Source organism: Eriocheir sinensis, unplaced genomic scaffold, assembly GCF_024679095.1.
Source record: "Eriocheir sinensis breed Jianghai 21 unplaced genomic scaffold, ASM2467909v1 Scaffold43, whole genome shotgun sequence".
NCBI lineage: Eukaryota > Metazoa > Arthropoda > Malacostraca > Decapoda > Varunidae > Eriocheir > Eriocheir sinensis.
In genome coordinates, this window is record NW_026111754.1 from 1 (window position 1) to 15,995 (window position 15,995).

The following is a 15,995-nucleotide window of genomic DNA, read 5'->3' on the forward strand; positions in this document are numbered from 1 at the left end:
AAGCTCATCTGGGGTCACGACAACGATGATGGTGATAATGACGATAACTATGCTGGTGCTGCTGCAGATTATAATAATTATGGCAGTGCATAAAGATACTCATGGGTAGAGAGAGATAACAAGGGGCCTGTACACGATACTTCAATAACCTCTCTGTTAACTGGTCTGCACTATCTGCCGACAGGGAAGGAACTAGATTATTAAATTTTGCGCAAGATACATTTCTTTATCAAACAGTTACCGCGCCGACGCGAGGAAATAACATTCTGGATTTAGTCTTCACGACCGACAGCCACCTCATAACCGCGTGTGAGGTAGGCGAGCCATTTGCAACCAGTGACCACAACATAATCAGATGCGTTTTAAATATTGAAACAAAAGCACGAGCAAACTCGCTCTTAATACCTAATTATAGTAAAGCAAATTTTATGGACCTAAAAAGAGAATTGGCTTCAGTAAATTGGAATCATTTGCTCAGCAACGTCAGCGTTCAAGAAATGTATAATCGTTTTACTGCACAAATCACTGCGAGTGTAAATAAATTCATTCCACTCAAGCCACGAAGGACTGATAATCAAAAACCGTTGTGGAGGAATAATTACCTACAAAAAATCATCGTCGAAAAAAGAAAACTGAATAGGAAATATAAGTTGTCACAGAATTCACAGGATCATACTAATTACATCAATGTCAAGAGAGAGTGCGAAAGGAAAATCAGAAAACAAAAACGCGAAAATAAGATAAATATATCACTCGATCCCAAGAAAAATCCAAGGTTATTTTTCAGTTACATAATAAACAAAAAAACCTAAAAATAATATCGGCCCACTACTATTAAGTGGCAATACGATTAGTGATGATAAAGGCATGGCGTCGGTCCTAAATTCAACCTTTAGTAGCGTGTTTACAAAAGAGAACATGACATCGATTCCAGCCCCGAAGAAAACTTTTCAAGGCCCTGAAGAACATAAGTTTGCATTGACCGAAATTGATATAAGCGAAGTGCGTGCTTACCTGCAGAAAATAGATCCAAATAAATCTCCGGGCCCCGACAATTTATATCCTCGCGTGTTGAGAGAATGTAGTCAACAACTAGAGTTACCCATAACATTAATATTCAACAAGTCATTAGCACAGGCCAGTGTGCCTCTCGAATGGAAAAAGGCCAATATTACCCCGATCTTTAAAAAATTAGATAAAAAACAAGCCAGTAATTATCGTCCTATCAGCCTTACGTCTGTCCTAATTAAACTCTTCGAGAAAATGATCAGGGATAAAATGATCACTTACCTGGAATCAAATGATATGATAACTGATAGTCAGCACGGATTTCGTAGTAATCGGTCTTGCCTTACCAACCAATTAACTTTTTTCAACGATGTTTATACATGTTGGGACGCCCGAAGCCCATATGACGTAATTTACCTAGATTTTCAGAAAGCGTCACCTATACAGCAAGAGCAAGAGCAAGAGCGAACACACTTGCCAGCCATGGTCTTATCCACTTTCGTTTCACTTTTCTTTTCTTCTTTAAGTCCTCACTGGCTACAAAACAAGTGGCAAGAGTAATTGTGGACAGAGCGAATCCAAGAAGTGCTTCCTCCATAGCGGCTAGTGTTGTTATGATATGATCCGCTAGCTAGCTAGCTAGCGGACTTTGCATGTGGTGTGACCAGACTGCCGCGCGTATCGCTGGCAAGCCAGCGAAAACAAAAGCCAGGCTTGCGTTAACAACAGCAAGTATGACCGTAGCTTAAGTCTCTCTCACGCCCGGACCTGTTTAGAGGAGTGTCATTTAAGGAGTAATTGTGTGAGGAGTTATTCCTACCTACACTCAAAATGCTACACTTCCCGACATTGAATTCCATCTGCCACTTCCCCGCCCAATCATATAGTCTGTCAAGCTCATCCTGGAGAACCCTAGCGGCCCTGTCTGATTGGATTACTCTACCGATCTTGGTATCATCTGCGAACTTACTGACATCACTACTAATTCCTGTGTCCAAGTCATTGATGAAAATAATATAAAGCAGAGGACCCAGCACCGACCCTTGCGGGACGCAACTCGTGACACTGCCCCATCCAAATCCCACACGCGGCTCTGCTGTGTGATTGGCTGTCAGGCCACGAGAAGGGCGGGGCGGAGGAGAGCTGTGCAAAAATGTGACACAGAACGGGAATACGCGATCACACACACACGCCACCGCTGGGTTGAAGTCCTTACAGTGGATGACGTACACCAAAAATGGAGCAACTACACCAGCACAATTACCGCAGCTTACCACCACTTCTTCCCGCTAAAATCAAGACGAGTGCACCCTTCAGACACCCCGTGGATTACACCCAGAATAAAACGTCTCATTGAACAGAGAAATGACGCCTTCCACACCAACCCTACACTCTACAAGCCCCTCCGCAACAAAGTTATCCGGGAAATCAAACGAGCCAAGGCCACATACTACCCCCAAAAGATCCACAGCCTTAAGCAAGCTAACATTGGGAAATGGTTTTCAAAAATTAAGGCCTTGTGTGGCCTCAACAACAGCGCCCCCTCCATCCCGGGCGTATCTCACCTCCCGCCACCTGAAGCAGCCGAGGCCATCAATCTCCACTTCTCGGCCATCTGTCAGTCCCTCCCCAGCCTGGACCTGACCTCACTCCCAGCTTACCTGGTTGCCCATTTACTACTCCCCATGGTTGAGGCCTATGAGGTCGCCAAGTCACTAAGACAACTTAAAACAAAGTGGTCCACCACGCGCACTTATCTCCCATCAAACTGTACCAGGAGTTTGCCCACGATCTGGCAACAACCCTAGACTCAATTTTTAACTCTTCATTCCGTCAAAGTCAGTGTCCTGCTGACTGGAAAACAGCATATGTCACTCAGATTCCCAAGACCACCACCCATCAATCACTGAGTGACTTGAGGCCTATTTCTATCACCCACATTCCCAGCCTCCTGTGTGAAGCCTTCATTTTCAAGTGGACTTACACTCATCTTGCTCCCCTCATAGACCCACAACAGTACGGCAATATCAAGTCAACCTCCACCACACACTGCCTAATTAATCTCCTGGACTTTGCCTACAGAAATCTTGAAAAACGCAAAACATCAGTTTCTCTCGCTGTTATTGATTTCCGCAAGGCTTTGACCTAGTTCACCACACCACACAGTCATCAACAAAGCAATAAACCTAGGGCTTCACCCTAACCTGGTCTCCTGGCTGGCTGATTTCCTGCACCAGCGTAAACAGGTGGTGAGATTTCAGGGAGTGGCCTCCCCTCCTCTACACCTTACTTGCGGGGTACCTCAGGGGTCCAAAATGGGCCCTTTGTGCTTCCTTATCCTAATTAATGACGCCCTGACCCACACACCCCACCGCTGGAAGTACGTGGACGACACCACAGTGGGAGTAACAGTTGACAACAGCAACCCAGATTATTCCCACCTCCAGGAAACACTACACAACCTACACACATGGACAACACAAAACATGGTCACCATCAACGACACCAAAACTACACTCCTACACATCAACACCTCCTCTGCCCCTGTTGCCCCCTTTGTGGTGTCCATCAACGACACTCCCCTCCGGGTAGTTACATCAGCAAAACTACTTGGAGTCACCCTGGACAACAAACTCACATGGAAGGAGCACGTCTCCCAGCTCACCAGATCTGCCACCTATAAACTGTACCTGCTGAGGAGACTCAAAACGCTGGGGTCCCCTGAGTGTGCGCTGGCGAGCGTGTACTCCTCGTTCATCCTCCCCAAACTGACATACGCGTCCCCAGCGTGGTCTTCCTCCATCAACATCACGCAGCGCCGCCAACTTGAACGCGTCCAGAAGCGAGCCTGCAAAATCATCCTGGGCCCTCACTACACCAGCTACCAGGACGCCCTCGACTCCCTCCATCTCACCAGCCTACAACACCGTCACGAGACCCTACTACACCGGTTCGCAACCAAGCTTCTCAACCAGCCCAGACACAGACACATCCTCCCACCCGCAGTGAACCGCCCTCAGCAATCAGTGCGACACCACAACATTATTGCCCCGATACGGGCACGGACTGACCGCTATAAGAACAGCGCAGTGCCCGTGATGGTCAAATATATCAACAATGCAAAATAAGAGCAGCACAATTTGTATGTTTTGTAAATATTTTTCATTAGGACTTATTGTTGTTGTTATTATGATTATTATTATTATTATTTTGATTACTATTATTATTATCATTATTATTATCGTGATTATTATCGTGATTATTATTATTATCTTTACTATGATTATTGCTATTATTGTTATTTCTATTTTCCTTTTTATTTTCGATCATACTACTTTGTTCATTTGTCTCATTCATTTCATTTCATCTTCCATTGATGTATATTTTCAGCTCTAGGGCTGCCTGGTACTTCATGAAATAAACCGTTTATTATTATTATTATTATTATTACACACACACACACACTGGAAGAATAGTCAGTGAAACATGGTACATCAAACCCGCAGATTCAAATTCAAAATAGGCATACCTACCAACAACATTATAACGAACACCGCCGCTACCACCACTACTAATCACCCACCACTTGGATAACTACCATTAATACCATCATGGCAGGCACTTCAACCGCCAGAACTACCATACAGCCGCCCCCCACCCATCCATCACCACCACTACTGCAAAAGAGGAAGAGAATAGGAGGAAAATGATAAAAGGGGAACCCAAATATCGAAGGAAAGTTTTTGAGTAGAAAAAAAGAAGAGAAGGAGAAATATGGAAATAATAAGTATGAGTAAGTGAGAGTTTTGAAGGAATAAGAGGAAGAAAAGAAGGAAAAGTAGAGGAACGGAGAAGAAAAGTAAAGGAAAAAAATATTAGATGAGGTGAAAACAAAATATGCAAACACGAAACAAGAAGATGAACAAGAAAACGGGAGAAGGAAGCGGAAGAAAAAATGTCAAGGAATTAGAACTCAAAGAACGTAGAGGATACAAAAAGGAGAGTTAAGAGAAAGGCAATGGAAGAATTAAAGCAAGGCAGAGTAGGGAGAAGGGATAAGAGGCGAAATAAGACTTAGAATATATGAAAAAGTAAGAGGATATGAAAAGAAATAGAAAAAGTTGGAAGAAAACAATAAAAAGGAGAAACTAAACACGGATGGGAAAGAAGAGAAACAAAAGAGAGTATTTAAATGGGTAGAAATTGGGAAGATTAATATTATGAGAATGTAAAACGCAGAAAAGCAAAACGAGGAAGTACTAGTAAAAACAAAAATAACATACAAAATTGAAATAGGAGGAAGGAGGAAGATGAAAGGCAAGAACAATAAAATGGAAAGACAAAAAAGACAAAACAGACGATACAAACAGAAAAGAAGAAGGATAAAAATATATACGAATAAGGCTGAAAAAACGAAATAAAAGGAAGGATAAGTAAAAACACGGTTGGGGAGGAGGAGTAAGAGGAAGAGATGAAAGGAAAAAAAACAAAATGGATGACAAAATTTAGATTGAGATAATGAGGAAGTAAAAGAGGGTTTGGAGAATGGCCGCGCGGGAGAAAAGATGTGAGCCAAATTAAGAATGAGAGGGTAGGCAGGAAAAAAAAAAAAGATTAGAAGCAAAATTTGGAGTAAGATAATGAGATAGCAGAAGAGCGTGACGACTGGAAGGAAGTAGAAGAGGAAGAGGAAGAGGAAGAGGAAGTGATTGAAAGAGGAGGAGAAAGAGGAGATTGAGAAGATTGACGTACGAGAAAAAAATGTGTAAAGGCAACATAAAAAAAAAATGAAAGGGATGAAAAAAAAGATTCAAAGCAAAATTTGGAGTACGATAATGAGAAGGAAGAGCGTGAGGTCTGGAAGAAAGTAGAAGAGGAAGAGGAAGTGATTGAAAGATGAGGAGAAAGAGGAGATTGAGATGGAAGAAAAAAAAGATATGATATAAAAAGCAAAGTTGGCGTAGGATAATGAGGAAGAAGAAGAGGAGAGTCAGGATTAGAAGGAAGTAGAAGAGGAAGAGGAAGTGATTGAAAGAGGAGATTGAGAAGGTTGACGTGGGAGAGAAAAAGTGTTAAAGGAAAATAAAAAAAAGAAATGAAAGGAAGAAAAAAAGAACAAGATTAAAAGGAAAATTTGGAGTAGGGTAATGAGGAAGTAGAACAGAGTGAGGACTGGAAAAAAGTAGAAGAGGAAAAGGAAGAACGAAAACGGAGACACAAAAAAGGAAAATCAATGGGAAACAGTTTAATTTGAGCAGAATGTATTGCAAAGACCGTCAGAAAAAAAATGAAAAAAACATAATAAAAAAGGAAAGAGGAAAAAATGGAAAAATTGGAGAAAAAAAAACGATGAATAAAAAGAGGAAGATGAAAATGAAAAAAAAAGATGAAAACGTAGAATTAAAACTGGGAGAGAATGATCATAAGCAGGAGTAAATTAGAAGATGGGTGAGCGGAATAAAAGCAGACTAGACAAAAAAAAGATGAGAGAGAGAGAGAGAGAGAGAGAGAGAGAGAGAGAGAGAGAGAGAGAGAGAGAGAGAGAGAGAGAGAGAGAGAGAGAGAGAGAGAGAGAGAGAGAGAGAGAGAGAGAGAGAGAGAGAGAGAGAGAGAGAGAGAGAGAGAGAGAGAGAGAGAGAGAGAGAGAGTTTTGTGGGAGCGATTTTCAGGTGGATGGAAACAATTTTGTTAGCAAAATTTTGACATTTTGATTTATTGATGAAGGAGTTATTGGCAAGTCGGAGAACAGATTTGGCACGATTCTTGGCATAAATGTGAAGACCATTATTAGCAAAAGTTATAGGGCTCCGGCACCTTCTGTGAGCTGCCTCAATCGTTGATAGCACGCGAACAAGCGTGACTAAACCAGGGAATTTTTACATGATAAATGAATAAGAGAGAGAGAGAGAGAGAGAGAGAGAGAGAGAGAGAGAGAGAGAGAGAGAGAGAGAGAGAGAGAGAGAGAGAGAGAGAGAGAGAGAGAGAGAGAGAGAGAGAGAGAGAGAGAGAGAGAGAGAGAGAGAGAGAGAGAGAGAGAGCGAGCTGGTGGGAGTTAGAGGTGGGGTTTTGTGTGTGTGTGTGTGTGTGTGTGTGTGTGTGTGTGTGTGTGTGTGTGTGTGTGTGTGTGTGTGTGTGTGTGTGTGTGTGTGTATTTGTAGTTCAATGCTAACAAGAGACAAATCCATCACCAAGGCTCCTGGAGGGCAAGGCGGGACGATCCAGTAGTTAACAAAGCCTCACGCCGCTGAACGCGTCATCTGTGAAAATTCAGAAGAAAAAAACTACCCGAGAAATCGTATTGTTGCAGCAGCTAAATATTTGTAACTGTAAATATTTTGTACGCCTCCCTTCATTGCCAATAATCAATATAAGGGAAATATATTTGTGTGACATGTTATTATTCTTGTAAGATTAATAATACGAAGTTCTTGCTGGGCTTGTGGCAAGAATTTTCGGCCGAGTGGTTCGTTGGGTAAGGTGGGCACGATGCGGCCAGTCCCAGCTCACGGCGGCTTCTCGGTGTGACGAGATGTGTGTTGCGGCGCCGGCAGGTTTAGGTGAAGGTGAGGGGATGAATTATGAGGGTTGGTGTGAGTAGAAGGAGCTAGGAGCATGAGGGCGTGGGTGCGGGGTTGGCATGGGCGTAATACTTGTTGCAAACATTCGGCCAGGGATGAGGGAGTGGGTTGTGTGGGTTGGTGTTGGTGGCATGAGGGCGTGGGTGCGGGGTTGGAATGGGCGTAATACTGGTAGCAATCATTCGGCCAGGGATGAGGGAGTTGTGTGGGTTAGTGTGGGTGGCAGGAGGAGCATGAGGGCGTGGGCGTGGGATGGGCGCACTACTTCCAGCAACATTTCGTCACCTGCATTACGTCCCATCGCCCCAGCGTTACACTCTCAGCCTTTTCTTTGAGCGTCCCCGCCAGTGGTCGGTGTAGCCAAGGCGGAACACGACGAGGAGAAGCCATCCCAGAAGAGGACAACGTTGATGACCTGCACGTTCCTGCTAAAGATTGTTCATTTACATTAAAATGACTCAGCAAAAACAAGTGAAGAAGTCTTGGTGCTGCGGGTGCTTCGGCTGGCTCTTCGCCAGGCGGAAGCGCCGCAGCCCCTCCGAGGAACCTGACGACATCGTCGAGGAAACCGAAAACGCGGGTGCCCAGGCCGATGCAGGGCAACAGGCCCTGGTCTGCCTGAAGAAGGCTGCTCAGCCTCTCGCAGTGGTGGAGGAGGAGATCCCCTCCGACACCTTGCTGGATGCTGATGGGGTGGTGGGGAAGGGCGAAAAGGAGGCCACTGGCAGGAGGCGTCAGACTCTCATCATCACAATCCACTTGGTGAAGAGAGAGAAGGTCCAGAAGCCACTGGATGATACAACAGTCGCACAAAAAGACTGCACGCAATTGGAGAGCCATGGCAAGAGGGTTCAAACTCTCGTAATTACTCTGCACATGGTCAAGAGAGAGAAAATAAAGGAGGTATACGATGAGCTCCCCTCCGGGCACAAAGGCACGGCTGGGGACGCTCCTTCCAGCAGGAGCAAGGCCGTTACCGGCCCACCGGAAAAGATGCCCCTTATCAGCAGCTTCAAACAGCGGGACGCATCTCAAACACCGGTCAAGAAAATGATCAGGTTCAACTTCCAAAACCTGAACACTTTCGTCAAAATTCGTGAGCTGTACTGTGCCTACGACTACTTCAAATATGGCTTCCCTCACTCCAGCATTCGTCCTGAGCTGAAAAGCCTAAAGGAGAGAGCAGTGGAGCCACAGGAAGAGCCAGCAAAGGAAGCAGTAAACAAACTGCCAGAGGCTAAGAAAACAGTAACAGAGGAAGCAACAGATTCAGACAACAAAATCAATGAGCCACAACATCTCACAGGGATCCTCAAGAAAGGAAAGACGGCCAGCACCGCTCATAAATGTGTGCGCTTTAACTTCCAGAACCTGAACACTTTCGTCAAGGATCGTGAACTGTACTGTGGCTACGACTACTTCAGGTATGGCTTTCCTCTCTCCAGCATTCGTCCTGAGCTGGACAGGCGAAAGGAGAGAACAGTGAAGCCACAGAAAGGGTCAGCAAAGGACGCGGTAAAGAAACACAACACACGACACCAGCAAACAGTTGGAGCAGCTCGCTGTGCACAAATGAATACCACTACTGAAGGGAAGTCTCCTAAAGGTATCCTGAAGAAAGAAAAGATGCCACGGTCCACCTGTCCAGGACATGTGCGCTTCAACCTTGGTAACCTCCGCGCCCCCGTTAAGGAACGTGAGGTGTACCGTGGCCACGACACCTTCAGATACGCCGCGCCGCTCCAAGTCACTCAGCCTCCCAACTTTACCTCGAGGCCTCACCAGCAGCCCGTTAGATCCGCCTCTAACTCGCTGCGTGGCGCACCTCGGCACCTCGCGAGGCCGGCACAGCGGAGCAACGACTCCTTCCAGCAAAACAGTGGCTGGTATGCTGCACACAACTACACCAACAGCCGCCACTCACAGCACCGCCAGCACAACGCCAGCAGCCACGTCCCGCCCAGATACGAAACAAAGCATTTCTACGAGGGACAGACACATCGGGGCACCAACTCCCGCAGCAGAAGTCGTGCCAAGAGAGGCGCAAAGCCGAGTGGTGGCGAGTTTCTGTGAGCACCGGGCGAGTACACAGCGTCGTGATCAAACTCAAATGTTCAGCGACGTACAGGTGACGTACATTCCGGGTGCATTTCTCAACACCCGCTGAACAGTAACTGTCGCTGACTGGTGATAACAGAGACTGAGGAGTGCCAAGAAGCACCACAATCACACTGAGAGGAACGGCTCGCCAGCTGACTAAAATCACCATGCAGAGGAACGCATCCCATGGAACGGTGCCACTTCTACGGAACAAATTGTTCAAGAGTGTCGCATCTGTGGGGAGTGTTTGGACGCATGTGTGCTTACATTTCTTATCTTATATTTCAAATGAAAAAATAGAAAATATTGTCTTACAAAAAACCTTAGGCAGGGATAGTGGGGTCGTGTTGCACCTCAGAACAAGAAACGTTATGTAAGGAGTTGTCTGAACGACCAACTGTTTTAAAACTATATTTAAATGAAAGGTATTAGAATGCTCTTGCCTGTATGCTTCAGCTCAGTGTGATGACCTGAGTTTTATTTTCTCTATCATTCTCTGCGGAATGATTATAGCTTCCAGGTCTGAGACGCGTGCCCAGAGCGTGACGGAGGTGAGATCGGGATGGAGCCACACATTCCGCGTTATTCATTTATCATGGCAAAACTCCCTGGTTCAGTCACGCTTGTTCGCGTGCTATCAACGATTGAGGCAGCTCACAGAAGGTGCCGGAGCCTTAGAACTTTTGCTAAAAATGGTCTTCACATTTATGCCAAGAATCGTGCCAAATCTGTTCTCCGACTTGCCAATAACTCCTTCATCAATAAATCAAAATATTGAAATTTTGCTAACAAAATTGTTTCCATTTACCTGAAAATAGCTCCCACAAAACTCTCTCTCTCTCTCTCTCTCTCTCTCTCTCTCTCTCTCTCTCTCTCTCTCTCTCTCTCTCTCTCTCATCAAGTGACGATGTCAACACACCAGTCTGGCCGTTCTAATTCTTCACTGACTGGATTTAATCAAAGTCGAACAAAATCAAATGAAAAAAAAAAAAAAATACGTCCACATGGTACACACTTATGTATCTTCGACCTTTTTATGCATGTAAAACACAGATAAAACTGACGAATTTTACTAGAAGTGGAACCTGGCATCCCACACGCGGCTCTGCTGTGTGATTGGCTGTCAGGCCACGAGAAGGGCGGGGCGGAGGAGAGCTGTGCAAAAATGTGACACTAAAAGGAAGACGCGATCAGGCCACGGTGAATTTTACACACACACACACACACACACAAACACACACACACACACACACACACACACACACACACACACACACACACACACACACACACACACACACACACACACACACACACACACAAACACACACAATGGAAGAATAGTAACTGAAACATGGTATAACAAACCCGTAGACCTAAACTCAAAATAAGCATTCCAACTAATAACACTATCAGGAACACTGCCGCTACCACCACTACTAATCACCCACCACTTGAATAACGACCATTAACACCATCATGGCAGGCACTTCAACCACCAGGACTACCATATCCGCCCCCCTCCCCCCTTCTTCCCGGCATCACCACTGCAGAAGAAAAGGAAGAGAATAGGAGGAAAATGATGAAAGCGGAATGCAAAATCGAAGGAAAAGTTTGTGGGCAGGAAAAAGGAGGAGAAGGAGTAATATGGAAATAATAAGTATGAGTAAGTGAGAGTTTTGAAGGAGTAACAGGAAGAAAAGAAGCAAAAGAAGAAGGACGAAGAAAAAAAAAGAAAGGAAAAAATATTAGATGAAGTAAAAACAAGACTTGCAAAAAGGAAACAAAAAGATGAACAAGAAAACGGAAGAAGGAAATGGAAAAAAAATGTCAAGGAATTATAACTCAAAGAACGTAGAGGATACAAAAAGGAAGTTACGAGGAAGGCGATGGAAGAATTAAAGCAAGGCAGAGTAGGGAGAAGGGATAAGAGGCGAAATAAGACTTAGAATATATGAAAAAGTAAGAGGATATGAAAAGAAATAGAAAAAGTTGGAAGAAAACAATAAAAAGGAGGAAAAAATAAACACGAATGGGAAAGAAGAGAAACAAAAGAGAGTATTTAAATGTCTAGAAATTGGGAAGATTAATATTATGAGAATGTAAAAACGCAGGAAAGCAAAACGAGGAAGCAGAAGTAAAAAAAATAATATACAAAAGTGAAATGACAGGAAGGAGGAAGATGAAAGGCAAGAACAATAAAATGAAAAGACAAAAAAGACAAAACAGACGATACAAACAGAAAAGAAGAAGGATAAAAAAAAAATATACGAATAAGGCTGAAAAAACGAAATAAAAGCTAACGAGTACTCGCCTTCTAATCTCAAGAACGACAAACTAGCGGTAATTCTTATGAGAACTCCCATCACAGAACAAGCGGTTGATGGCCCTGTAGCTGTATGGTTAGCTGTGAATGTCTCTACACTAACTTCAGAATATAAACTTTGCATGGGTATATGTACATCGATAGTACAAAGTGGGGTCCAAATCCTCATGGGGGTGCATACAGATTATAAACTTAATTGAGATGAATGTGTGTCTGTGCACTACGGAGCGTCCAATTTCTATCTTTGTCGCGACAAACTACCTAAATTCGAGAATATAACTTTACAGATTCCTACTTTCTCCCTCTCTAATAATTTCTATACCTTCCCCTCAGAAAAACTCAATTTTTAGATTAACGCTTAGGAGACTGTTATGAAACGAAATCGTCAAATATCGGACCCCACTCTAGCTAGTGTTGATCATGAACAGATTCTGACTCTATCGGTGAATGTGTGTTCTTGTATATTTTATCATCCAATTATAATACAACTGAATGTCGTCTAACTCTATCGAGGTGAATGTGTGTTCTTGTCTTTCTGAGCGTCCTATTCTGATAATATAGGTTTGTTTTAGTGCAACTAATGTTTTTTTTTATTTCAGAGTGTCCGATTCTAATAGGTGAATGTGTGTGTTCTTGTGTCAATTTACTAAAAATTAAGATGCGGGGGGTGGAGGGTCAGCGGGGGTGTACAGGCTATGGGGTTTTTTTGACGACGACCTCCCCAGCGTTACCAGTGACGGTCCAACGCCACCTTAGTAGCGCATCTAGCGTGTAGCGAAGTGCCTTGAGCACACCTGTGAACATATAGGGTGACGAGCGCGACAGATTCTGCCTCCCGAATGGTCCAAATCGTCGACCGTCGTGACCGAAACCCATCCGTTAAAATAGTTCAGTTATCCCTACGCTCCAAATCGGGAGGAGGAAGCGTCGCATTCTGACTTTCAGTGGTAACTCACGATATCGGCGCGCTCGCGTCACGCATTTCATCCCTAACAGGTGCAGAATCGAGCGGTCCGGTCGCCCGGTTTGAGCCGTAAGTGGACTTTTTAGGGGGGGGGGACACCTCATCGGGTCACTCCCGGCCAGTTAGCCGAGAGTTTCTCGGCTCGGGTGTTGGGCGGTGGGGTTCAACACGGTGGGGGGTGAGCAGCTAGCGAGCTGCAGTGGCTCACAGGGTCTCGGCTGACTTTACTCGTTGCTGGCAACGGTGAATTGACAAGTAGCGAAACAGTAGCAAACTTCGCTAGATCAAAATCGGACGGAGACCTCGACACATTTGACGATTCTTTTTTTTCAATTATGTCTTTCGGTGCTTCCGATTCTGACTTTGTAGTTGCTGGATGTGAAGTCTTTGGCTTCCAATTCTGACTTTATGAATGTAGTATAAACTCTAGCACGAACTAAATTCAGAATCGAAAACACATTCACCTCACATAAGGTCAGACGACATTCAAGATTCAGAATCGGAAGCTTCGGAAGACAAAGACATGCATTCACTTCAATCAAAGGTAGACGACATTCAGTTCGAACGTACATCTCCCTATGTAGATCCTAAATTATGGTTAACATAATACTAAAGTCAGAATCGGAAGCTTCGGAAGACAAAGACACACATTCACCTCACACAAGGTTAGACGACATTCAGTACGAACTAGATTCAGAATCGGAAGCTTCGGAAGACAAAGACACACATTCACCTCACATAAGGTTAGACGACAATCAATACGAACTAGATTCAGAATCGGAAGCTTCGGAAGACAAAGACACGCATTCACTTCAATCAAAGGTAGACGACATTCAGTTCTAACAATAAAGTCAGAATTGTAAGTCAGTGTGTTACTGGTTTACATACCTCATGTGTACATCTCTATGTAGATCCTAACTCCTTGTATTCGACTGTTATCTTCCGTGGGATACGATATGAACTTTGTTCGACGCGAAGAAGATATAACCGTAGCAGGACTCATCGAAACCAATAGGAGTCTCCTGCGAATAGCCAAAAGTATGAAGGATTTTATTAGCGAATATTTCATGAGAGTAGATCTATTTTGCACACCCTCTAAAATTGAGACAACAAAGGAAGGCGGACCGAGTCGTGAGCGCTGAGACTTAGGTGTGTTAAACATAATTAGCTATTTAACAGACGTGTGATTACTTGGCAATTCTTCTGTCAAGATACAGAAGGACGGTGTAATAATTTTTCAATCTAGTTAAAAGAATAATTATAATAACGATGAACGATTCGTCGATTTTGATATTGTTAATGGTCTTCGTAGCCATAAGCGTTACGTTAGTGGCTGTGTATCAGAATCGTTTGTTACATCGCGAACCCTTAATTGCAGAACAGGACGCAGACGTTAGTGAAATAGACGACGGATTGCTTTAGCAGCAGCACCGCAGGCAGCGATGGCTACTCTCTCTGACACCGTGAAGCAAAGAATTGAAGCCTTAGTTGACAAGAGGTTGGTTACACTTCAGAAAGAAATTCCGAATCAACCATTGACTTTGTACTTGTTATACGATTATTTGAAAAGATACATTGTTAGTAAAAATCTTGATACGTTTTATAACTTGTTTTTGAATAAATCTATGTTGGCTTTCTCAGATCAAGTGTTCAATTCAGAATCTTTAAAACTAAGATTAGTGAAGTCATTAAAGTCAACTTAACCGAAACTGTGAGGAATCAACTGGCACGTATCGTGTCGAATGTCAACGAAGATATTATATTTGATTTAACAGTCGATGTTAAACAATTAATCGATGATCATCAATTGCTCAGTGAGAGTAATATGAACACACTTCTTCTTCAAGAATCCTCTTTGCAGAACAAACGACTTCACAAACAAAACCGGTTAAGTCTATTAAATTTTTATTTCGATGATAATACGCAAACTACCTATGTTAACACAAACATACCTCAACAGCACGGAGACTTCCAGATCCAATTAATTGATAATACTTTTTCAGAAAATGATATAGTGCCTAATGTCTTTTTGTATATTTGGATCGACAAAATATCTACTGGGGCCAATATAATTAATTTTAAAATTCGTTTTAAAAACACTGCAAACTTTAAAGTGTATGTTTCCATGTTTTCAACACGTAGTGACAACAGTGATGCAACATACATTTTTCCAGCCATCCATGAGCTTATGAGTGTAGCAGACAGTCAAGGCGAAGGCGTCTTTTGGTTCAAGTTAATACAGAACAAACTCCTCAGGCTGTTCAATCGGTAGAATCAAAACATTTTTCACCATGCTCGCCTACACTGAAGAAAACCTGTAAAAGTAAAATTAAAAAAAATAAGGTTGGAATAAATATAACATTGTATGAATGTCTTTTATTAATTTGCAACCTACAGAGTTAGTTAGTTAACGTACCTTAGTACTGAAAAGATGATTCATATTATCATTTTGATCTCTGACGGTGTTTGAATATATTTTAAAGTTCGTAACTTGCGGTTGATCATTTTCCTGTTCTCTTCCAAAGTACAAAGTATTCGATATGGATTGAAGTAGCACAGGATTGTCGTTCAACAGTTTGATAACACCATGTCGTTTAATTTCGTTACTGGTCGTTAGAGTCATAGGTGCAATTCCATCGACGTTTCGACGTTGAGCGGCATCTATACTTTCGAAGCCTTGAACTATGGTATCAATCACCCTCTTCAGCTTGTCGCCACTTACATTATAAGCCTGTGATCTAAAGATCGATTCGCTATTAGTGATCAACTGATCCGCTTTGTTGAATCGTAAATTACCATGTTCGGGTAAAACCTTACCTTGTTTGTTCGGAAGAACAACCTGTTCTTCTAGGGATCTACGTAAGATATCAACGTCAATATTCCTCATGGAGTAGAGTCCGTTAAGACCGTCTTGAACACCACTTGAAATGGCTCCGAGCACCCCAAAGAATTCATATCGATGAGGAGAAACCAATGCATGAGTGGGGTCTCCCCCGTACCCTCTACTGATTAGGTCGCT